Raw genomic sequence first — 27,359 nt, forward strand, 5'->3', positions numbered from 1 at the left:
CTTCTACAAATTATAATCGACCATACATCCCTGCAAAGTGTCGGCAGAAAATATTTTCTTCAATCCATAATTTATCTCATCCTGGAATAAGATCCACGATAAAATTGATAACACGACGTTTCATAAGGCCCAATATGAATAAAGACTGCCAACTATGGACTAGAGCATGTTTATCTTGCCAAAAATCTAAAGTTCACAGACATACACATTCATCTTTGGGAGAATTCAAAGTACCTCCACACAGATTACAGCATTTAAACATAGATCTGGTGGGTCCGCTACCTCCTTGCAAAGGATTCAAATACCTTCTAACCATCATCGATCGTTATACACGATGGATCGAAGCGGTACCGTTAGAAGATCAATCAGCAGAATCTATTGCTAAAGCTTTGATTTATACTTGGTTTTCACGCTTTGGAATTCCGAATCGCATAACATCTGACCAAGGTCGGCAATTTGATAGCCAACTTTTTCAAGCTTTAGGAAAATATCTTGGTTTTCATACAAACACTACAACTGCGTACCATCCACAGGCAAATGGCCTGATCGAAAGACAACACCGAACATTAAAAGCAAGTCTCAAATGTCATTTACTCGAATCAAAATCATGGTTGGAAGCATTGCCTTTCGTTCTTTTAGGCATAAGATCTGCCATCAAGGAAGACTTAGGTTGCTCATCCGCAGAACTTGTATACGGAACTCCTTTAGCATTACCTGGTGAATTCTTTTCAACAGTACCTCTTATGAAACAGTCTGAATTTTCTTAAAACCTTCAGAAAATAATAAGAGCTATGAAGCCAAGTTCTACCACCACCCATGGAAATAGAACAGTCTTTGTTTCTAAACATCTTTCCAACTGTTCTCACGTATTCCTATACAACAACATTAATAATTCGTCGCTACAGCCTGTCTATCTTGGACCGTATCCTGTAAGAGCAAGAAATGATAAGTACTTTGATATTGAAATCCAAGGAAAAGTTAAAAGAGTTTCAATAGACAGACTAAAGCCATGTTTCCTAGTGCAAGATTCTGATATTCCTTTTCAAAACTCCCATTCCAAGAAAGCGGAACTTGGGGAAACACCTGCACTCAAGAACACTGAAGAAAATTCAGAAACTCATCATAAAACTAAGACTACTAGAACCGGCAGACATGTGAAGTTCCCCAGTCACTTTAAAGACTATCTTCCATAATCGCTGTCACTAGGAAGGGGGTGTGTAGTGTCGCTTCAGTTCCGTTAAGTTTCTAATTAAATTTAGTTAAAGCGGAATGGCAACACCTTCTAGTCTCCGCGAAGAACGAAGTAAACAAATTTCGAGTTTTTGTCACTCGATGCTACGTGCATGTAAAATGTAAATAAATCTTATGAATAAGAATCTATAACATCGTAAGGAATAAAATATTGGTTCCATAGGAGTCAGAGAAGTGTTATCTTCCTGCATTTGCACACCAGACACTTCACAATTATAAACAAAGCTTTCGTCTTATCCGTACGCTACACGGCAGCCATGCTGGCTCATCAGTCGTGACGTCACGCTGTCGATCCTTCCTCGGCTTCAATTTTGTGACGTCATGCTTACTCCATCTATTCCAACCTCCTTGCAAATACCGATAGTTAAAGTATTTCAGGGCATTCAATCTAACCAGTAAGAAAAATAATTTCTTTACGAAAAACTACGTATAACACGTAGGGTTGTCGTAAGTAGGGTCGCCAAATTTGGTGATTTATGCGAATTTTGGCCTGGTTGCGTTAGTACGTAAGTACCGATATTTCTATTATATTTTAATGGAAATAAATAGTTCATGACAGTTTTTATAAAATTAAAATCGAGGAAATAGTTTTACCAACATACTTTAATTTGTGCAGGAACGATATTAATGAGCTGGAGGATTTATCTGCCACAGATATGAAATGCAGTTGGAAGACTAGGAAGTATAATTATTTATATACTCCTGTTCCTGTACAGGATTTCTATCATGTGAAAACACCTACAGAGCACACTTTCTGGGAAGTGAAAAAGAGAAAGGTGCGTGAAGAAATATGCGAATTCTTCAAAGACTCTGCATATGCAAAACATCGGGCAAGGTTTCTCGAAAAGAAAGAACTAACAGAAATGTAAGTATAATGCATATCAGATAGAAATATATTTGTAACACTAATGAATATGAACATGATTTAGAAATAACTTCAACTATTTTAATGATAACAATCATTTATCAAATAAGTATAAAAGACTTTCAGAATACAAGATTACATAAATTTTATTATGTATAAATAACACCCTCAATATACTAGTTTTTATGATAAAAATAACAGAAAAACAGTTCGCACATTTAACGACCCAGGAGCTATTTCAAGGCCCTTGTTTAGGACATTTATCTTTTAATTTATCTTTCTAAAAAACTAATGGTATGAAAATGGATTGGATCCAGTTCCACTAAAAACCGAGTCGCAGTCGAATCTTTCTAGAATTAAATTTTAGAAGGTAATCAATATTGACTGTCTTTTTATATAACTACTATCCATATTTTGTGCCTAGATTTTTCTCAAATAATTGCAGAAATTTTCTTTCTGCATTGCTCTGGCTATTTTAAGTTTACATTTCATTGAGTAATATGCGATTCACCAAATCCTACATTGTACTTTTTACTTTACAGGCAATATTTAGTATGATGTAGTTGCACTTGCCGAGTTTTAACATATATAAATAAGTACAAAATGAAAAAAAAATGGTTAAACAAAGCAGTAGAGTAAGACTTCAGGATATTCTTTTGGTACTATTCGGTTTCGAGGGTCGTAAGAAATCGCCAAACTATTGTTGATGCCAGTGCTGCCAAAAGTAATTGCGACAACCCTAACACGAGAAAGGAAGTATAATAGTAAATAACTATTTAAATATTGATGTTTTAATTTAGATGAAAGGTTAATTTCATATAATATTTCGCTACCGAGTTATCGCTAAAGCATAATGTCATCTCGTTGGTTGTTCAAACATAATTTTCTATAATGAATGATGCCTTTTTCGAAAACATTTTCGGTAAAGTGCAGAATCGCCCGCTTATTTCTATTTTTATTTTGCCGCTTTTTACAAGGGTAAAAACAATTGTAATTTTGTCAATTATCTTTTATTTTTTAAGTGACAATAGGTCGATGTGTACGTAGATCAAGGGTGTGCGCAGTGTCATTTTTGTGCAATTCTGTGATTTGTTTTAAGTGAAAATAAGTCGATGTGTACATGGATACCGAGTATGTGCAGTTCTTAAAAACGTGTCAAGCAGTGGGTGATTCTGCACTTTACTCAAAATTCTATTGCAGACTTTTTGTCATGGGCAATTTCCAAATTGTTAAATCCATAGGATACCAAAAAAGGATTTAAAAATTAAACTAGTATTTCAATGGCATCTTAAAAAATATAGAACTATGTAAATTACGCAATCTGAAATCAGCGCGTACACGAGATTTGGCACGCTGTTAAATGGGTGTGTTTGCTAGATTTGGCGCTTTCGAGCATACATTTTCGGTGCAATTTTTTTACGGTCCTTGAAACCGAATAATACCATTCTTTTTTTTTTTCTTTCAATTATTTTTCCTGCCATAAAAAGTGTTGCCTTTTGAATAATATTATATTTTATCGTAATTTTCTCATTCTAGAATGAAAACATTGAATACCTGATACCGGCTTTTTCAGATTTCTGATTTGCATTGAAAAGTACCTTAAGTTTTGGTGATAAAGGAAAAATGTGTAGTCCTATTACTAATTAATCTAAGTAACTTGAAAAAAACTTATATATAGCCTTTACTTTGTCATTTAATTGATAATCCATGTTAATTTTTAATGCTGCCACCTTCTGAAGTTTTAAAATATTGATAAATTTACTTAACCATCAAATCGTCAATACAGAATGTAACTATAGTCAAAAGTTGTTAATCCGGACTCGTCAGGATCCGATTCCGGATTATCGATTTTTCCGGATTATAGATCATCAGTTTAAATCTGGTAAGATGGCATGCAGAAATTACAAAATTAAAAATATGAAACCGTAATTTATGAAATAAAGAACAATTATGATCTAAAGGGTATCAAAATTTACAAAAAGAAAAAGCTTAATATTTATTTGTTTATTTTATTAAACATTTCTTTCAATGTAACTTGTTTAAGTTGCTTCATTTCATGTGACAATACTTTCTCTTTAATTCTATTAAACAGACATAATTTCTTGTTTAGTTACAAAGTTCCGCTGTTCAAGTCCTATAATTGCTGTGTCGGAAATACCGACTAATTTGTCAGTCGAAATGTTTTCGTTTTCAATAACCTCTCTGTCACTTTCTTCACTATCGGAAGCGAATTATAATGGCAAGGAACTTGATTTAAATCATATCAAAGACGGAGTACATCGAGATGAAATACTACATTTAGTAAGGAATTATAAGCCAAATAAAATAAAAACATCTGCCCTGAAGATAAGGATAGTGCTGACAGATCAACTTCCACTTCATTGCACGCCACGGCGTTTCTTCCCCCCCCTGCTGCAGAGCAGCGTGAAATTGATGAACAGATTTCGGATTTCAAAATATACTTTCGCTTTGTAGATCCTTTACATATTAGTAAATATATATCGGAAATTCTATTTGACATAACCGAAAGTTCAAGCTTACTTTTATAAAATTGCTCTAACAGTCTGCAAAAAATAATAAGTCAGATCCAATTCGAAGATTAAGGAACAACGCAATCTGCAACATTAACTGAATTAGATAATTTTAGCTTAGCTTATACCATCCCTTGTACATTAAACGTGCATGCGTAAACATATTATGTGCTTGCCCACACACATATTCACAGCCGTAAAGGTCTTACGCGCACGCGTAAACGCCTATGTAATGCCTATATATTAAACGCATAAACGTCAACGCGACGCATGCGCAGAAAGTTTGTAGCTTTGAGGTCCGGATTAGGGGTGTCCTAATTAACGACTTTTGACTGTAATATATATATATATATATATATACATATATATATATAATTTTAATACCAGTTTAATAAGGTTATTAAAATTTGACCTTTCAGCAGGAAAATCTGGTGCTAATAGAGCTGAGATTGATTTAATTTAATTAAGGAAAATAAATGAATAAATTTATTGTGATAATAAATATTATTAATTTTAAATAATGAATATTATTTATTTTGATTCAAAATAAATGAATTTTTCAATTAAAAAAATTCATTTATATTACTTTGCTTAATTTTAATGTTTATTTTGTTTTTATAAATTGTTTTATTAGTTAAAATAATTCTTTACAGAAGTATTGCACTTTCCTTGATAGTACAATCATTAATTTTTGTTAAATTGTATATATATGTTATTTTAAAATCTCTTATTTAAAATCATATATTTTGTACTTTTACAGATAGGTGGCTCTGTTCATAAGAAGGCTTTTACTATGGATTTCACAATAATTCTGGTGAGTTACATTTAGTGTTTATGATGCAAAGTTGTATGTTGTGTACTCTACGTATTTTGTTACTTTGATGTTGACCCTTAAGTATTTTTCCATTTAAGAGAGACTAATTGTAATGTGTGTGCATGATGCTCATGCCTCTTTAATTGAAAAGTGCCTACTCTTGATTAAAATTAATGCATTTATGTCACTAAGTAATAATAATAAAGATTAGCATGAAATGTATCTCCTTAGAAATAGTGCTACTGTATATGCAAAATGTTTAGTCATTTATACAAATTACAAAATTCAATTATACAAAAATGGAAACTAATTTTTATTGTTCATTAGCTAAAGCTCATTATTTGATCTATAGATTTCACAGATTTTGCTGTTTTGTCTGAATTCTCTTGGTATAAAATGAGTGTTTTTTTTATAAATTTTTCTTTTTTCTTTAAAATGATTATTTTCACTATTTATTTCAAATGAGATGTTGTGAAAATGGCAGTAAATATAAAATAATCAAAATCTGAGATTATGCTGTTGAATTCTTGTTCTTTGATTATAAAATTATTTTGAAACATTGCACCTACCATTTAAACTACCTGAAGTAGATTTTCTTTAAACATGTTATTTAAAATGGGAAAAGATGTAATTTATTCACTTATTTCAGAGTTTCATGCTTATTAAAAATGTTGTACATTTCCTCTAATATAATAAACAGTTGAAGTAAATACGCATTATAGGTATATATATATATGTATAAAATTCATTTTATTTTCAAGGTTGTCTTATTACATGTTTCATATTAATTGAACTATTTAGCCCAGCATTGAAAGCAGATGCATATTAGTTCTGTGAAATTGTGAAAGCTTAAAAATTACATTCGTATTGCTTATTCATTAGTTGGAAACTTTCTTTTTGTACTGGTAGTCCTTTTATTTTTATGTCAGGGGCCGTAATAATGTTTTTCAGCATTCATGCAAAATCCACCACAATCACACTGGCATATCTGCTGATTTACTGTGTGTTTAATTATTCATGGTTTACAGCAACAGTGAAAATATTTAAAAATGAAAGGAATAAACAATTGATAAATTTGAAAAAATTTTATCAGTCAAAAAGGGTCAATTTCATAATATAGAAAACTAAACATGCCAGTATTGTCTTTCTACCTCAATCCTGACCAAGATTTGAAATATATGTGTATAATTCTGACAGTTTTGTTAGTCATACTGTGTCTGCCAGTGGTATATTGTGGCTTTCGTTAAGATGAGACCATTTTTGGGGAAGATTAATTTTCTCTTAAGATTATCATTCATGCTCAAGATAGTTTTAGTTATTGGGAGAGGTTATCATGTTAGAGAGTTTTGATCGTACTGTAGAAGTTCAGAAATCCGCAAAGCTTGGGACCAGAGGTTGTGCGGATTTTAGGATTTCCGGGATTTAAGGACAGAAAAGATAAATCATAATATTCAGACTAAAAGTGCAAAATAAATAAGGCATATTAGATGCATTTAATTAAATTATTACATACATTCTTTCAATAACTTATTATATGCATTAAATTATTATTACATATATAAACTGATTATATTAGATATTGCATTATATATACACAGCATCGAGGTTTGCTGATTTTGCCTCGTGCAAAGATTTCTGGTTTCGGATTCCGGTGTTAGAATCACTGTTGCTATAAAATTTTGACAGCTTTTTTAAATTTTTCTGTATATCATACACAATTGTATCACAATTCGACAAGATTCTGCTATAAAATGCACCTGTCTCCATCTTTTGCAGAATTTGCACTTTTTGCATTACCATCAATGCAGCGTGTTTACGTTTTTCAACTTTGCAAGCAGTAAAATCATGAGTGCGTTTCTTATATTTAATTGCATTAAAAAGAACTGAAATTTAAAATATTCTTAATTTATCAACAAAATATCTGGATTAAAAAAAAGGCAGCACTAAATAATCTCGTGAAATAACAAAGGTCAGAAAATACAACGTGAATCATGAACTTGAAAGAAGAGTTGAGTGAATCATCTGCTTTCTTACCTCGATGCAGATTAGAGGAGAAAAAACTTTTATCATGATGTCAATAATTTGGTATTTCCGTTATGACTCATTATTATTCGGTAATTATGACGTCATTATTCAGTAAGTATTTTTTCTTCGATATTTCGTACTCAATGTCGTGGTTTTTGGAACCTTTAAACTGAATGTTTATATTTTGAGAGGCAACGCAGATTTCAGGAGTTGGGGGATTTCATGTTGACGGATTTTTGGTATTTAACTGTATTACAGAAAGTACCAATGTTTGTAAAAAATTTTCTCTTAAAATAATGGTGCATTTCTGATGTAGATTTCTGATTATGGGGAGGTGGTCCCCATAATGTGGTTTATGGTATTTTGAATACGAATAGTAATGTATTCCTGTTATAAATTTGTGGAAATCTTTTGAAAAGGGAAAATCACTCATTATGCTGTAATATATGATTTTTATTCTGATTCATAAAAATAATTTAGAACAGTTCAGTCTCCAAAAGAAATGCAAGGCCCATAAAACAGACTTCATAATTTACATATCGTTAAATAGGTTAGAGTAGAGAGAAGGGTACCCCTTGTATTATCGCCAAGTTGTTGTTTCATTTATCGCCAAGTGGTGGTTTATTTATGATAACCTGAGTAGTTGAATATTATAGAAAACCTGTTATGACGTACGGTTGCATGATTGCAGTGAATTTGTAAGGGCTTTGTCATGTGTGTTCACTAGGAAGTACAATGCTTGTTTTCTGGTTTAGATGGCAAAATGCCTGAATGTCTTAAGATGAATTTGAAGTTTCTGTACGATTTGGAAAGAAAGGGAAAAATAGCATTACTTGAGTGGTGCATAAATGAAGGTTTACTTAGTAGCAATTATTAAGTATCCTGTTTGTAGAAAGGAAATGTGTGTGGTCGGACGATATGATGCTACAGAAGACATTTTTTATTCTTATTTTGTGAATTTATGTGGTGACGCCAGTATACCCATTCTAGTTCCGATAATTTTAGGAAGTTTTTGAATGCTGTTAAGGAGTTTTGTTTGACTGAAGACATGTTAATTCGTAAATAAGGTAAGTGGATATTTCCTTTGTGTAGTGCAAAGATGAATTTCCTTTTTTGTGTTATTTCATTGTTTGTTTTAAAATGTAGTTTATTGAGATTATATATTTTTTTATTGGTTGCTCCTTTGACATTTTAAATGAATATATTCGATGTGTACATAGACAAAGGGATCCTAGTTATCGCAATGCCTAGTTCGTAAAATTCTCTGATTTTTTTAAAGTGAAAAATAGGTCAATGTGCACATGGTTAAAGTCAAGGGAGTGCGCAATGGCAAGTTTGTGCAATTCTGGGATATTTTTTTAAAGTAAAAATAGGTCGTTTGTACATGGATACTGTGCAGTTCTTTGTCTTGTTATTTTGGCTATGTGTAGCACGATACACAAGCCAAAATAACAAGTCAAAGAATTGCACAAACTCAGTATCCATGTACTGCCTGCCCACCAGCGGCTGAGCGGTAAAGACGCTGAACACTGGTAGTTCGGTCTTAGGTTCAAATCCTGCGAACGGGCTGCCTGCATGGGCATTTTCGTGGTTTTTCCCATGTGTAACGTGTATACGAGCCAGTTTCCCTTAGAAAGTCCTCCATGAAGGCATCCCTCCCTTTAGGCAGATAGCCCTTGTGTGCTTTGCCATAACTGAATAATCCAATCCAATCCATGTACTGCCAAAAATTGCCAATTTTTGCCGAGGGGTACATGTAAATATACTTTTGCCATTCATTATTTTGAAGTTGTATAGTGTCCTCATCATTGTTTGTATAAGCGAGAATATGTAAATCTACTTTTGTGACTTTCGTTGATTCACCTGAGTTCCACCAGTGGCTGAGTGGTTAATGCCACTGAATATTAGGAATTTAACCTGGATTCAATATGATCCAATCCTCATGTGCTTTGCCATATTCCAATAACCTAACCTAATTTTTAAATGTGATATCCCAAATTATATGGCAGATTGGGATTGAGGTCAGAGAATTTATTTACTGATAGCTTGAACAGCAAGTAGTCATGGTTGCATAGCTAGTTGAAAGCGGTCTGCCTCGGACGACATTTTTTGCTTCAAACATTATTTTGTAGAGTTTATTGAAGTGGATTCTCTCAAGGCAGGTGAAGAATAATTAGATTCTTAATTGAATTAAATAGAGAAGAAAAGTTTTTATACTAGATAAAAGTATTAAAGAAAAGTGGCAAGTAATTCCAAAAGCTACATAATTTTTCTTATACCTTTTCTATTCCATCGAAACTTTTAAATGCAGATTAGGAATATGAATAAAATTATGATCACTGTGAATAATAAAGAATAATTACTCATTAAAGAAAGAAGCATATTAGTGTTTTTTCCCATTATTGCTAAGAAAATTGAAATTGGAACTTGTAATGTTAGTCATCTTCAGTTTTTGGCAGTGTGTTCGTTAAAATACAATCTCTCCAGAATAAAGTTTCAAATATTGTAATACTAATGTGAATTTTCCTCTCAATTGCTGTAAAAGTTGCTAGATTTGAGAAGCATTTTCTAAATGAAAACCATTTAAGAAGTATTTAAGAACTACAAATGTATATTTTGCATTTAAGAAATGTTTCTCTGCTGTCTACAGAACAGTAACTGGAGCAATCAAATAGACTTCCACAATGTCATAAATAGTTTTGTGAAGAGAGAAAAGCAAAATAATATAATTTTAAAATATCAGAATTGAAGTTTTTCTTCAAAATGTAGTTTTAATTTATTCCCCTACATTTGCACCTATTATTTTATCCCCCTATTATTTTGACTTTTTGTAATTATTTATTTGTATATATTAAAAAGGATAGCAAAACTGGGGGGGGGGTGTGCAAAAGTGCTAGCTGCACCACTGAATTGACATGCAGCAGCTGCATGACAACTGTTATCAGTTATGCATGTTCTGTAACTATTCCTTGCATGGCGATTCATTTCTTTGTACCATTCAGCTCTCCAAATATTAAACTCTGAAATCCTGCATCATTATATTATTTCAGGTATTACAAGAAAACTTTCATGAACATAAACTAAAATATGGTACTAAATGTTAAATTGATTTCACATATAAGAGTTGTGAAAAATTAAAAAGTTTTTATGCCTATTATTAATAGTTAACAGCATGTATAATAATACTTGTGTACATGCTCTAACTTAGTAGTCACTACACAATCAGCATGTATAGTGGGATTTGGGAGCAGGTGAAAATTAGCAAGTCTTTTCTTGCAAGAGGGCAGGCAACAGTAATATATTTGATTTGCATGAAACTGCAGTTAACACTCAAAGAGAGTGTTCTCAAGAGTTATGAAATGATTTTAATGCCTTTGAATGTTATGAAAAAAATTATTTCTAACTGTTGCTAACTAAAATGTTATGGGATTAGCCTAATTCCAGTACTCTGCTGACAGTGTGACTTCTAAGTAGCAAGTATTTCTAAGGACAGTACGATTTTTTTCATTCTCTCATTCACCAAAACTGTATAGTTCTATATATGATAGTGATAAATACTTTCCCTTTTCAGTATCATCTCAGAGTTAAGTAAAACACCAGAATTATTCATTATAAATTTACTGTGAAGCATAGTTCAAATATTTGGCATGTGTGTTATCACGTGATGAATTGTAATGCATTGTAAACCGCTAAACATTCATTTAATCACATTATTAAGACTTCATCACATATGGCCCACCAGCAGTTGAGCGGTAAAGTTACTGAACACTGATGGTTTGACCATTCCTCGAATCTGAGCAAGTAAACTGACTGTGTGGGTGTTTTTATAGTTTTCCCCATGTGTAGCATGAATGCAAGCCTGTTTCCCTTAGAAAATTCCTCAATGAAGATATCCCTTCTGCTAGGTAGATAGCCCTTGTATATTTTGCATAACTAAATAAAGCCAAATCAAACCAAACATCATCATGAACATGAATGAACATAACATGCTGCTACATATTATTTAGGCAATATGTAGCTTATGGACTTTAATAGAAAAGTAATTATATGCTATATCAACCTCTTTATGTAATTGTAGTCCGTTATTTTCTATTAGCATTTTTTTTTTTTTTAGATATGTTATAAATTCTTTTGGTACTTTCTGATTGTCAGTACCTTACTCCAAAATGTCGCAGAGTTGCTTTACCAAGCTAATATGTGTAAGACATCGCCTAATTTCATTACCAAGAAACATCCATAATGAAGCATTTTCCTTTTTCAAGAAATCCTTACGTAATTCTTTTGCTGTGCTGTTCTTCCCATGTATAATGCTTTCTTTTTCATTAGTAACCCTCGAGGTTTTGTGCCATTAAAAAATTAACCAACCAACCTCATCATCTTTCTACATTTCTACACAATTATTTTGTCATCATCTTGAAGAACAGTGATGGAAACAAAATTGTCTACTTTAACTCAAATGTGCAGCTACTCTTCACTAATAATCTCCAAACATGTTAAGTACTTGCTAGATCTCTGCCAAGGTACCAAATTTATATAAAAACCAACAGAATTTTCATCACTTAGGTCATTACCTATGGATGTGATTCCAGTCCGCAATTTACTCAAATACAGTACAAAGTCTTTAATCCGGACTCGTCGGGACTTCAGCGATTCCGGAGTAGGGGTTTTTCCGGATTATAGATCATCAATTTAAATCTGGTAAGATGGCATGCAGAAATTATAAAATTAAAAATATGAAACCGTAATTTATGAAATAAACAGCAATTATGATCTAAAGGGTATCAAAATTTACAAAGAAAAGCTTAATATTTATTTGTTTACTTTATTAAACATTTATTTCAATGTAAGTTGTTTAAGTTGCTTTGTTTTATGTGCTAATACTTTGTCTTTAATTCTATAAACAGACAAGATTTCTTGTTCAGTTACAAAGTTCCGCTGTTCAAGTCCTGTAATTGCTGTGCTGAGAATACCAACTAATTTGTCAATCAAAATTTTTTCATTTTCACTAACCTCTCTGTCACTTTCTTCATGCCTTTATCCATTTTTTGCAGCAATTCCACTTTTTGTTTGATGGACATCGAAACATGCTTTCGCTTTGTAGATCCTTTGCCAGCTCCAGAATCAGAAACTCTTTTTGACATAATCGAAAGTTCAAGCTTACTTTTGATAAAATTGCTCTAACAGTCTGCAAAAAATAATAAGCCGGATCCAATTAGAAGACTAAGGAACAACACAATCTGCAACATTAACTGAAATAGATAATTTTAACCTAGCTTATACCATCCGTTATACATTAAACGTGCATGTGTAAATGTATTATGCGCATGCGTAAACGCTATGCATGCACAGAAAGTTTGTAGCTTTGATGTCCGGATAATAGATCATTCCTGATTATGGACGTCCGGATTAAAGACTTTGTACTGTAGTGACATAAAGTAATATTCATTACATATATCTTAGCAACAGACAAAGTAAACTCTGCTTCTTTTAATGTGAACTGTTTTTGAAAATTATGGGCAATACCTTCAAAATTCATGCATCGATGCTCACAAAGGAATTGGTATTTTATTTTTATATCCGAGACAATTCTTTTATCAATTGTTTGAATAAGACTTTTTGCGATAGGTGGCAGAAACACAACATAAATGTTTTCCATATTTAAATCTCCATATTGTTTGCCCATTAAATATATATCATAGCCTAAATTTTGTATTAAAGTTCAGGCCTTAAAAGTGCCACTATCCTGATATTGCCAGTTAACTGGGTGTAGATTACAAGAGATTTTAGTGTGTATGAGATACATGTATGTTCAGTATTGCACATTTCTAATTGTTATGGATATAATGTAAACTGGAAATCTCCATATTTATTAACAAATAAATATTTATTACCATAATCTGCAATTTTTTTTTCATGTAGGTATCCTAGCAATATCTCAATAGTAGGCATCCTAGCAATATCTCAATAGTAGGCTGTGCTAAATGTAATATTCATGAGGTTAAGAAGACATATTTCCAGGTCAGTAACTGAAGCCAAGAGAGTGACACCAGCAATTTACTTTTTCAAGCAAGAAGAGACAGTAAGGTGTTTATTTTTAAATTCTTTTATATTGAATATTTGTACATTATTATTAATCTGATCGAAGCGTTAAAGCTTCAGAGAATTCAGGTGCAGTATAGTTAAAGACTCAAGTTTTCCTACAGATTTCCAAGAGGTTCAAATGAGCTTTTGCACCTGCATTATTGTTTAAGTTCAGTATAATTGTGCAGAGTTCATTAGAAATCAATATATTCAAGGTCATTCTTCTCCCTTTTTAGACCAAATCTATCAGGGTTAGAAGAGATTGGATTCGTCTGAGAAATCTGCCCGTTTTACTCATTAGCAAATTACTTACTATAGCTCCTTAAAATGAGAGAAATATTTTAATTTTCAGTGGATAATTACATCATTTAAACTTTGTGACTTTGTTGATCTAATTTAGTTATCAGTTCCTTTTAATACTGAAGATGATTGTTCCACTGATTAATTTGATATGAGTATTGAGGGAACTAGTAAAGCCAGGTTGTTACATTTCTAGTGTTGAAAGTGTTGATTTTCATACATGTACTAATTCATGTAAATGTTTATTTTGAAAGTTATGAGAAAAACAAAGTGCAATGAAAACTTCCTTTAGGTCATTTCTCTTGTTTTAGTTTTTTTCTTTTCTGTTAAATGTCAAGCATATTCTTTTCCCATAGTTAAAAAATATATTGTAATAATCTACAACAAAAAGGCAAGAAATAATTCTTATGTCCAGACAATAATTTAAGCTTCTGAAAGCGAGTAGTTCTTTTGCATAACGAAACTCAGAAACCTTGATCAAACATATGCCAAAAGATATAAAATTGGCATGATAGGACTGTGAGCCGTAGCCTTTTCCATCTTCTGGTCTTTTTGGAAAAGATCCTGCAGCTATAAATAAAACTGGTGTTATTTTTAAAATGACTGAATTAGTTTATGTAAGTTTCTTTTGAATATGTTGAATAATTATTTCAATTGTTTCTGAAGTTTTAACTTATTTTGTTCTTTTAAAGCTAAGTAATATTTCTTTCTTCTTAAATGAAGAGTTTATCATTATTGCAACTTACGATTCTTTAGTAACTGCGTTTGAGGATAACTTACTCAAACATCTTAGTAGTATGTTTAATGTTCAAATATACACACAATCAGTTATTATTTACACTGTGCTATTAAGAAGTTTTTTCAGAGATGTTGAGTTGTAAGTGCTTCTTTCTCTTGTAATATGTAAATGTATAGGTTATTTTTGAAGATTGGGGGGAGGGGGGAATGAACTATGTAGTGTTAAAAAATGTGCTGCAGTATAATGTCTCAAGCAGACTTCTAAAAACAAATTTAAGATATGTTTCTAGTGTTAGTTTCTATGGCTTATAGATATTTTCCCTATACATGTTTTTATAATGTATTATTCTTATTATTAGTTTTACTGTATTACTGATATGACCAACCAGTTTTGATTCAAAATAAAGTCTCTTGTTTGATAACATGCTGGAAGGAAATGTTACACATTATCCATTAAATTTGATTCTGAACTGGAGTAGTAGTTATGTACCTTCGTATTAGACATTTCACTATACAGTCAAAAGTCGTTAATTCGGACACCCATAATACGGAATGATCTATAATCCGGACCTCAAAGCTAAAAACTTTCTGCGCATGCACCGCGATGACGCATGCGCATAGGCGTTTAAGCGTGCGCGTAAGACCTTTACGACTGCGCATTTGCGTGTGCACAAGCGCAGAATACGTTTTCACGGCGCGTTTAATGTATAACGGACGGTATAAGCTAAAATTATCTAATTGTCTATTTCAGTTAATGTTGATGATTGCGTTGTTCCTTAATCTTCGAATTGGACCCGGCTTATTATTTTTTGCAGACTGTAAGAGCAATTTTATAAAAGTAAGCTTGAACTTTCGATTATGTCAAATAGAATTTCCGATGCTGGAACTCCCAAAGGATCTACGAAAACGAAAGTATGTTTCGATGTCCATCAAACAAAAAGTGGAATTGCTCCAAAAAATGGATAAAGGCATATCCTTTGTTTATCTAACCGTTCCGAAATCTGTTTATCAATTTCACGCTGCTCTGCGCAGGGGGGGGTAGAGGGAACGTGGCGGCGCGCAATGAACTGGAAGTTGATCTGTCAACACTATCGTTATCTTCAGAGCAGATGGTTTTATTTTATTCGGCTTATAATTCCTTAATTAATGTAGTATTTCATCTCGATGTACTTCGTCTTTGATATGATTTAAATCAAATTCATCGTCATTATAAATATCACGAATACAAATCAAATAGTTTTCTGGTTGCAATTTTCTAATTTCGGCTATGCATAGTGTATGCTTAACGCATGCGCGCGTTGAAAGAAATGTTTAATAAAGTAAACAAATAAATATTAAGCTTTTTTTTGTAAATTTTGATACCCTTTAGATCATAATTGCTCATTATTTTATAAATTACGGTTTCATATTTTTAATTTTATAATTTCTGCATGCCATCTTACCAGATTTAAACTGATGATCTATAATTCGGAAAAATCGATAATCCGGAATCACCGAAGTCCCGACGAGTCCGGATTAAAGACTTTTAACTGTACTACATTTTAATACAGTTATTCTTCTCTTATAACTGTAGACTTACCTGTCACACGTCCAGGTGATGCTGCTGTTGAGAAAATAGTTGTTGCACTTACAGTCATTGATTGCAGCAATTTATTATGCAGGTTTGATGGATAATCACAGGTACTGTCTATTACAGCAAGCAGAATCTTGAAATATACCTAGGGTGTTTTCTCACTAATTTGAACTGCAGAACAAAATGAAAAAGAAAATCTTTTTCATTCATCTTCCTGTGATATGCAGAATTATTTTTTGTGATTGTGCTTGTAAACAAGTTTCTTTCAAAATTAATAGTTGGTATATATCCAGGTGAAAGAATGTCTGTATATGGAAAAAGGAATTGTCCTGATTTTTTTTTTCTAATTTTCTCTTGTTTGAGATTTTTTCTGTTATTGGAAATGCTAAAAGTGTTATTAGGCATGGACATATTTTTTCATTATTTTACAAGTTTTCATTAAACATAAAAAATTGCCTTGAAAATTTGACCCAAATAATAGTAGGTAATATTTTTTGAATCAGTATATACAATGTCGAGATGCAGTATCCATACAATTCCCAGTTATATACACAGTGCTTTATTAAATTGAAAGTTAATTTTGCCTCTTTTTGTATGTTTATTTTGATCTGAACTTTGATTATTTATGATATTATTAAGGAAAAAATATTAATTGCATTTTTTTTTTTTGTGAAACACACTAAAAAAGAGCCAGCTTATTATCTATGAAGAAATTGTAGCTTTTAAAAGAAGTTGTAGCTGTTACATATAAATATAAATAACCTATTGTTGATCAAAGTAATGAATATATCCTGTAGAATAAATAATTGAGTTAAAATGGAAAAGAAGTTTCTGGAATAAATTAACTTACTGCTATAGCTTGAGATAAGTAAGTATTGCTATAGAAGTTATGATAGATTAATATTATATTAATCTCTCTTGAATTTATGTTTATATATCTTTCTTGGAACACTTATATTAGGTGTATTTGAATAACAGTTCATAAAGGTATAAATTATAATAGCATAATAATATATGAAGCATAATTAGCTTGTAGTTAATGGTATCTTTAAGGGAAACCATGATTGCTTTCTCCAGTTCAGGTTTCACACAAACCTATGCAATATCAAATAAACTACTGAAGTGGTCAACTCCATCATTATTGAAGAATTTTTGAAGACCTGCTGATTTCATCAGTGTTTAAATAAAAAGCCATTTGTGAAAAAGTGATAAAGCCATTTGACTTCTGGTGTTTTGTTGCTTTATAGCATACTTCATTTTCCCATTATTTTTCTTTTTTCCTCCTGTACACCACAAACTGAATATGCAGTTATCTAAAAAATGTCCATTGTCTTGCATATGGTAGAGTTTTCTAACATTTTCCATAACAGGACAACATCCATCTAACAATTTCCCCCAGATAGATATGTGCACTTAATACTTCCAAAGAGAAACCATACTTTCATTATTAGTTTATTTAATGTTGTTAATTTCCCAACATAAGAATCACGTATCTTGGGTAAATTATTTCAATAAACAAAGAGAAAAATAGAATGACACACATAAGACTTTGTATTAACAGTACTTACTATAAAAGCAAGAACACTGTTATTTTTTCCATTAGGCGCACTTGGCTAACTTAGGCTTGGCCACTGCTAAGGCTGGAAATGGTGGCCACTTTATTTTGGAAGCACCTAATAGGTGGTCCACCTTTCCCTTCTATGAAGGCATGGGCAATTACAGTCATGCCTTCTCCAGGATTCAAACTCAGGCTCTTTGATATCACAGTAGGTTTGCCTAACCACTATACCATCTAGGCAGTGCAAGAACACTGTTATAAGAATATTAAATTCGCTGTGGCTGATAGGCAGTGTTGACACCTATAGGTTTCTGTACAATCCTGTTTGTTCTGCATTGTCCTGTAATGGAAACTGTCTGGCAGTTCATGTAAAGAGTGTTGAATATATTAGATATTACTAAAAGAAAGATAAAAGCCACATCCTTTAGATTTAAACAATCTTCATTGTAAGGGAAATAAGTAATGCATTGGGAGAGGAAAAGTAAGATCTTTTTCACCTTTTTCCAAGCCTCATTTTAGAATATGTTTCCTTCAATTTGTTGATTTAGGTTTACGGGGTTACACTTCATATCTGAATTCAAAGTTTCGTGTAGCATATTATAATGTAAGCATTTTACTGAGATATGTGTCCGAACATAACTGAGCTTATTTTGGAAGGAACTGAAACGGTCTATTGATTTTAATTTTGAACATTTCCTCATCATAATTTCATGACAGGTGAAATATAATTTGGTAGCAGTGTTTAACTATTATAATACTTCTTGTTATTTAATAGTACATATCTTTTGACACCATTTTGCATGTGTAATAACACTTTAATAACATATGCTTCCTTAATACTTCCAGTGAGAAAACATACTTTCATTATTACTTCATTTAAAAATGTTGTAAATTTTCAAACATAAGAAGCATATATCTTGGGTAAATTATTTCAATAAACAAATAGAAAAGTAGAATGACACACTTAAAAGACTTTGTTTTGACAGTACTTACTTTAAAAGTGAGAACACTTATTTTGTATTTCCATTAGGGGCACTTAGTTGACTTAGGCTTGACTGCCACCAAGGTGGAAAGTGGTGGCCACTTTATTTTTGAAGCACCTAATAGTGTGGTATTGTGGAACGTTTCTTTGCCTTTTAAAATATTAAATTAGATTTATTATTTTTCATGAGGATCTTGGAGAGTTATATCTCTTCTAGGCCATTTTCTGTGTGCTTTGCTGAAATTAAACAGTTAAACTTTGATTCTTAAAGTTTTTTTCTTGTAGTTGAAAGGTAGTTTTGTGTATGTGTATTTGCAGTACTATATTTATTTGCTATACTTAACAGACGGTAGAAAATGTAGGTTTTAATGTGTGTCTTTAATGGCTGTATTTAGGTTTTTACTTATTTTATACTGTAAGGGATAAAATTCCTGGACTGAACATGCCAGACTATAACTGTAATACACTCATATCTGAACTGTTTGTACTAAACTATGAACATACAAGGTTTGTTAAAAAAAAGACTCAACTTTTGCATTCTTGTTTTATTGCTAATTATACAAACTTTCAACCACTGTGCCTTCCAAGCCACTGCCCCCTAGTGTCAGCACATTGTGATCATCATTTCTTCTTACTTTCAGATCACCTGCTAGAAATAACTTTCTTTGATGCCAAATAATACTGTTGTTGCGTTTCTGAAATTTCCTCTGTAGTCTGGAAATGAGCTCCTTTTAGAGTGGTTTTAAGCTTGGGAATGAGAAAAATTCTGGGACCAAGTCCAGAGAATAGGGTAGGTGGGGTGCAAAAGTGCAATGGTTTTTATTTATTTATTTTATTTTTTTTAGATTATTGGTGACAAAGAGTGATGCATGAGCTGGAGCATTGTCATGATGTAGTATCTAGGACTGATTCCCCCCCCCACAATACAGGTCTCTTTTTATGCATAGCATCTCTGAGTTATGTTATAATTATCTAGTAGATTTCCTTGCTTTCTGTCTGACTACAGGATACAAATTCATAATGCATTCTGAACATGCTGGTTGTCTGTTGACATGAAATATTTTTAAGTCTTTGGTTCTTCATCAGCTGAACTTCTGCCCTTCTTATAATATTAAAAATCAATTGGAATACACCGTTTTGCTCTTGCAGTCATTTTTATGTGCTTGGTGAAGCATTCAGAATGTTTCTGTGAAAGATTTCTCCAGTTTTGCCCAAAATTATGCAGAGATGTATTGTTTCTCCAACCCTTCATTTTTGATTTTTTACATATCCAACAAGCAGCCTATGTTTGAAGACCTTGCTCAAATGGTATTATTAAAAAAAATTCAGCAAAGGGTGCTGTGTTACAAAGATATGTTGTTAGTTGTCCGTGGTGACCGGAGTATGCCATCTGCAGTTGTTGGTGAGCAGTTTTAATAGTTTGATCTTTTTTGGACACTCCCATCTATGGTAATCTGATTATTATTTATGTACTATGGACATAAGTAAACCCAATTACTATGTATATTAGTTATTGGATAAGTAAATATTTTTAGAGATTGACATATTAAAAACAGTTTAATCAATTTTGTATCAAGGAATAATTTTGAGTTGGCAGGAAAGTAATTTGCAGATTTGAGACTTGAAAGACCTTTGAATCATTTTCATCTATACCTGTTAACACTAAACATAAATTCTAAATCATTCATTTTTGCATAATATAAAAAAAATAGTATTTGTAACTATTAGCAACAATAATATACATAAAGTGTGTTCTGAATTTTATAATAAAAAGTTCTTTAAGACATGTAGATATTTTAATTCCCAGTGCATTGCTATCAACCTTTTTAAGAGCTATCACAAATGATGTTCCGGACATGTAATTTCCAGTTTTGCTTCTTGTTATTTTTTCTAAATCAGGAGAATAAGCAAGTAAATTGCACCTCCTGTTTTGCTTTCATTCTGAGAATTAGTAATTATATCACTGAAGTTAAATAGGTATGTCCACATTTAACATTTAGTGGCCTGAAAACAAAATGGCTGATAAGTTTCCAGAGCAAAGCTTAAACAGCTGGTAAATGGATTTATTATTTTGGAGTTATTTTCTATCACAGAATTAGTATCATATGCTTCCCATATGACTCCCAAAAAGTGCATATAAATTATTACTTTTGATCATTCAGTTATGTCTAACCTAATTTTACTAAATTATTATTTATGTTATTGGGTGTTAAGTACTACGGTGTTTTGTTCTTTTACTCTGAAAATAGAAAGACATGGCAATGCTCTTGAAAAACTTTTATATTTAATCTCAAAAGAATTTTTCCCAGTAATTGTTAAAAACAGTGTGTTGCGTTCTGATCTGGAAAAATCATACTGATAAAATACTGCCATCATTAAAATCAACAAACTATCACTGTTTCTGTCTGTTGATATGGACAAGATATGCTGTCTGCCGATATGGACAATCTATGTTTTTACTCTGGGATAGGGCTTCAATTCACAAACCTGCTTCTCATAGCCTCCAGACACCCATGATGTCTGGAAAAACACAATTCTGCCTTTTCCAAATTTTGCATATTGTAGTAAAGTGATTGGTAGTTCTGGGTTTGAAGAATTTTATTTTCTTAAAGAGAAATTGGGTTTGTAGGGTAATGTAGGAAGTGAATCCTTGAAGTAAAGAGAAACTTTTGTGTAGCCTTCAGCGTACATGAAGAATTATACTTTATGGCATTGTTATTCTAGTTTTAATGACTATTTTATTAAATCTTCAGGTAAACTGACTATTTTTATGTTTGAATAGCTTGCATTTCAAAATTGAAATCTGCATGAATCCTCTTCTTAAACGGTATAAAATTTAAATTCGCATTCTGTAAAAGGGAAAGAATTCCTCTCTTTAAAGTGCATGAAATTTAAATTCACATTCTGTAAAAGGGAAATAATTATAAGAACATTTTATTTTATTTGAGGTCTGTAATTATTATTTTTTTTTCAGCTGGAAAACCAATCTTCTGTGGCAACACAAATGGTGCAGAAATCAAGTGAATTGAGAATGTATCCAGCTTCCTTAAGGATGCAGACATTTTTTTGCACATTTTCTGTCTTTATATTCTTTGACATCTGTTGCTTACAATTAATGTAGATTTTTGTGAAGGACCGTAAATAAATGCATCAGTTGTCTATGAAAATAAATGTTTAATTTTTGAAATCTTAAAAAGGGATTTTCAAATGTTTTTAGACCATACAATAGTGATACACTGGATGGAAATCAGAAATTTTGAATTTAATACTTTAATGTAAAGTAAGGTTTGACAGAGATTTTATACGAAATACTGACTATTTTGAAATGATCATTGCCTTTGAATTGTGGACTTTAGAATCTATTTCTTCTTTTCAATATGGATGATAAAATTGCATTTGATTTTCAGTAAAAGCTTGGGAATAGTAGAGAGAATTATAGCTCCAACATTTTTATCACAGAGAAAGGTAAAATGTTGGCCACAAATTAAAGGAATATTCGTAGTGAGATGGATAACTGAGTAACAGAATTTAACACTAGTAAGTCAACTTAGGTTTGAGTCCTAGTGAGTGGGCAAGTTATTGTTATGTACGTGTTCTGCCCTAAAGCACTACACTGAAGGGAGGGATGCCTTCAAGGAGGACATTCTAAGGGAAACTGACTCGTATTAACATGTTACACATCAGGAAAACCAAAAAAAAAAAGTGCCCATGCAGCCAGCTCGTTTCTGGGATTCAAACCTTGGACTAAACTACTAGTGTTCAGGGACTTTACCGCTCGGGCACTGGTGGGCCACATTGAGTGGACAAGTTGCATGGATGTTTTCAAGGTTTTTCACTTGGCTAAAGTAAATGTGGACCTTTTACATCTAGAATGTCCTTCATAAAGGCATCTGTTTTGGCAAATAGCCACCATATTTTTGCTATTCCTACCTAAAACATTTTGTATTCGGAAAGGCAGCATCAGTGTACACTCATGTCCATAAATTAAGGATAATTCGGAGTCACTCGGAAATCGAACTCTAAAATAAATATATCACCTGTAAAATCACTACACACAGCTTCGAGAATCATATGCAAATTTCAGGAAGTAACCAGATGACACCGATGCTACGTCACAATGACGAGAGTGTAAGAGAGCTATATATAAGGAATACAGGCAAAGAAGTAAAATTGTTCGCTGGTGCTTTATAAGCATTTCAGTGTAATAACCGAATAGTTATGACACAAAGGACACATTTGGATGATATTTTATGTGGTAGAATTATCGGCCGTCTGGAATGTAGGCGTACCCAACTGGAAGTATCAGAGGAAATTGGAATTGCCCAGAATGTCATCTCCAGGCTTTGGCAATGATTCCAAGATGATGGTAATGTGAGTAGACGTTACAGCACAGATTGCCCCAGAGTTACAATGCCGAATGAGGACCGGTATTTGGCAGTTACTGCCAAAAGAAACAGGCGGAGCACAGCGTCAGACCTATCACATCAGCTCTCTTCAGCCACTGGTATGACAATTTCAAGGCAGACCGTATACAGACGCCTAGGGCAGATTGGTCTATATGCTCGTAGACCTGTCAGATGCGTTCCACTTACTGCAACTCACTATCGCCTGCGGTTAGCCTGGAGTAGAGACCATGCATTGTGGACACCGCAACAGTGGGCTTGTGTGATGTTTTCCGACGAGTCCAGGTTTAGCTTGCAGTCTGATTTTCGCCGGACATTCATATGGAGAGCTTCAGGTACCCGTTACCACCAAGAAAACATCATTGAACGACACCGTTACGGTGGTGCAAGAGTGCTCGTTTGGGGTGGAAGTATTCTGGGTTCCAGAACTGACCTGCATGTTCTAATGGGAACCATGACAAGCCAAATCTATTGGGACGTCATTCTGGAAAAACATGTACGTTTGTTTCGGGGCACCATGGGCGCACAATTTGTGTTTATGGATGACAATGCCCGTCCTCACCATGCAAACATCGTAAGTGAATGCCTTCAGTCGGAGGATATCACCCGTATGGACTGGCCAGCATTCTCACCAGACTTTGATCCAGTAAAGCACATGTGGGACATGCTTGGCTGACAAGTTGCAGCCCGTCAACCTCCTCCTACATGTCTACCAGAACGTCGGAGAGCGTTGCTGTTTGAGTGGTGTAATATCCCCAAAAATCAGATCAATAATTTGATACTTAGCATGCCTAGGCGTTGTACGGACTTGTAATCGTCTGGGAGACGTACAGTGTATTAACAATCATACCAACCATGCAATATTGGTTTTTTGTAAACAGTTTTTTTTTTGTAATTTGCTCCAGGGAGAAAAAATTGCTAATTTTTTTAATAATATCAAACATATAGCATCTTTTTTTGCTCTTTACCTTTTGTTTAATAAATAAGTTTTACAAATAAGTCAAATTTGTTTTGCTTCTAACTGCTCCTTTGCCTGATTTTGCATTATCCTTAATTTATGGACATGAGTGTATAATTAAATTGCTTACATAGTTACTGTAAAAAAAAAAAAAAAAAAGCGGAAATATTTGTTACATAGCATTTTAACAGTTGAATTTTAGACAGTATATTTTGAAGGTAAATGAAGTAGTATAGACTTTAATTGGTCTTAAAACTAAAATCAGGGAATGGATATCCAGTATGTTTTTTAATGTAAAATTAGCAAGAGAGGTCTTTTAGTTAGTTTTATAAGCATGATAGAATTGTGTAATAGGTTATTTAAGCAAGTGTTCTCAGAAAAGTTTTATTTCTTAATGAATGATTCATATACTTTCAAATTTTTAAAAATTAAGGTAGTGAATTTTTTCAAAAACTTTGAATATTATATGCCAGAAAATTCTATAAAAATAGCAAATGTAATATTCTTTATAGCTCCTGTAGGGTAAAAGTTCCTTTTAGTAAAATATTCATTATGCTTTAACAAATAAAAGAAATTTTATACCTTCATAGGCAAGGTATTCAAGAATACATTTTACTACCTTGAATTTCTCTTGCAAGCATATTGCTGGTGTAGTTAAAAGCTTCCAAGGTCGAAGTTTAGAAAGCATTTATAAAACAAAAGTTACATGTTTTTACTTGTGGTTCAGTATCAGGTGTAAGAGTATTTGTCATTAACAGACCTTTTGAAAGATTTCATCAGGAAGATCGTTATAAAATTTGCAAGATATAAGTTTTTTTTCCCCCTAACACGTTAAAGTACAGTGAATACTTCATTAAATGAAATTTATAATCTGTAAGGACCTCATAAAATGCTAGAATTTTAAATTTGCAGAACCTTCTCACGGTGTTAAAACTATTTTCATAAAACTCTGTACAGCTTCATTGGAAATTCTGATCTAGGAAAGTACTATTTAAGGTGTACTCATCTGGGACTACCTAAGGAAATGATAATAGTAGCTGTCCTTTTATAATATCCTTTACAAGTCTGCACATAATCTGAACACAATGGCTGTAATAAATATTGAAGGTTATTTTAAAGTATATTGCAGAATTTGAATAGAAATGGCAACTGTAAATTATCGGTAGAAATTTCATTGAATGTTACATGATTTATCTATGTAATTGCTGTGGTAATATTTTTATGCACCTGATGTTTATAATAATGGCAATAATTTAATTCACAGCTTTAATGTTTGGATTAATTTAGATTATTTATTCTAAACTAATATATAATAAAAAATGTAGTGTTTCGTTCCAGAATTTTGTGAAAGTGAGAATATTGATGTCTAAAATTATATTCCTTACTTCTAAGGCCCATCCTTGGCTGGATGGTTAAGCTGTTGAACAGTGATAGTTAGATTTGATCCCTTGTAGCTGAATGAGCCGTTAGGTTCGGTGTTTTTTCTGTGTAGTAATACTTTGATATGGTATTTGGTCTCGGAAAGCCAAGCTGTTACAGGATTATATATAGGGTGATATCAAAATATCTGACAAAAATGTAAAGGCAGGTAGAGGGACCAAAGTGAGCAGATTTTGTAATAGTATGCTTAAGCAGAAATGGAGAAAGGTGTGTATAATGCACTGTTGAGCGGCAAGTGAAAACGTTTTTCTGGCGTAAATCTTCATTTATGTGTCTATTTCAAGCGCTTGCTATGTGAACGCAACGTTCGTCGACATGCATTTTATGTATAGGATTGCTGATAAAAGAAGGCAGCTGCTCCCCACCTGTAAGTTTAAATTTTTCTAGATATTTTTTGAATCACCATGTACATAGCAAAAGTCATAAAAACTGGTGTGCAGGTAGAGCTTTGTAACCTTCAGAAGCTAAGCGAAGATGAAACTGCGAGCGTTTCCAATTCCTGCTGATGTTACATTTTCTCAACATTTAAGAAAAAGAAAATTACAAAATGCCCGTTGTGTATTTGATTAGAAGTTAGTCATCTCTAAATGTTGAGCAATAAAGTAAATACTTTTATTTTCATTCTTTTATACCCAAGTGCATTGAAATTTTTCAAGTCATGGGGACGTAGTTAGTTTGCGTGATTTTTCCCAATGTATAAAGTAGAAACAAGATAGCCTGCATGTGCTTTGCTGTATTCAGATAATCTGGTAATCATGAGGTACAATTTTTGGTGATGAAAGAAGTTTTCTTGGTGAAGATCGACCAGTATAGAATCCATCTACGGCCGTTTTAGCTGTTTGTACTTATTCATAGAGTGTAGCTCATATGTATTCATATTAGTAGCTCATAAAGATTCTGAAGAAAGGCTCCTACATTCCCAAGACTGTTCCATACATCCCAAGACTGCTCCATACATTACTTAAGATTCATGTGATCTCGATGGCTGTTCCGTTTCTGATTCTAAACGTTGTCGATATTGCGAGTCTCAAGGGAAATTGCCTTTTAACCGTCTATAAAATTGGAATCGAGACTAAAAGAAATAGTATAACTTATTCAATAAAGTTTTGATCTATATTGCATCACCACGTGGGAAGATATGGGTATCAGAGCAGCCGCCGAAAGCAACTTTTTCAAAAATCATCGAATAACTGCCTCTGGGTGCATGCAATTCTCCGTTGTTACTAAATAAAGGCTTCCAAGACTTTTTCAGCCACCCAAACGGTATAATGATCAGCGTCGCCGACTGCTGTGCCGAAGGGCCCGGGTTCGAATCCCAAAGACGGCATGGATGTTTGTAAATGTATAGTGTCGGTGCGGCACAGCGGCTCTCTAAATATGCGGCGAGCCGAAAGTCGTCTCATGTGGTTTGGTGGAAGGGGAGAAGACTCTCCGACCCGTCTCCTCCCGGGGTGCTCTCCATCAAAATTGGGGGCGGAACTGAGTTGATTCGCACTGTCACCAGTATGGAGCTCAAGGCTATTGTCAATGACAGGTGTATCTTGCACACTTTGCCACGGCGAATTTCGTGGGCTTGAGCTGACTGTAAGTCTGACAAGTGAGCATAAGTAGCAACAACAGGACTTTTTCAGACCAACCATAATTCATCCGTTCAAAGTATAGAACTATATTGTTATGGAATCTATTAGAGATGATCTTAAGACCAGTTTACCCGGCCGCTGTGTGGGAGTTTATCAATGGGACGTCGTCTTGCAGACAGCGAACCTATATGTAGGCATATGTTAAGAGTTTGCAGGAATGCAGCTTGTATTAGCGACGCTGTCCACGCTGTTTCTTGCTT

General features: G+C 33.0%; 1 long non-coding RNA gene across 3 annotated transcripts; it reads left to right on the top strand.

Moving 5' to 3' along the window:
• Window positions 1-1,281: 1,281 nt before the first annotated feature.
• On the top strand, window positions 1,282-21,918 carry LOC118202710 (uncharacterized). Of its 3 annotated transcripts, none has more exons than XR_015038756.1 (5): window positions 1,282-1,757; window positions 1,868-2,116; window positions 5,408-5,461; window positions 13,406-13,570; window positions 21,693-21,918. It is a non-coding gene; the product is annotated as an uncharacterized LOC118202710 (long non-coding RNA). The 3 variants fall into 3 exon arrangements; XR_015038757.1 differs by having other exon boundaries at window positions 13,406-13,565; XR_015038758.1 differs by having other exon boundaries at window positions 1,283-1,757; window positions 1,968-2,116.
• Window positions 21,919-27,359: the final 5,441 nt, after the last annotated feature.

This window comes from Stegodyphus dumicola, chromosome X1 (genome assembly GCF_044657685.1).
Source record: "Stegodyphus dumicola isolate Sdum_Otavi_A_Nest chromosome X1, ASM4465768v1".
In the NCBI taxonomy this organism is placed as follows: domain Eukaryota; kingdom Metazoa; phylum Arthropoda; class Arachnida; order Araneae; family Eresidae; genus Stegodyphus; species Stegodyphus dumicola.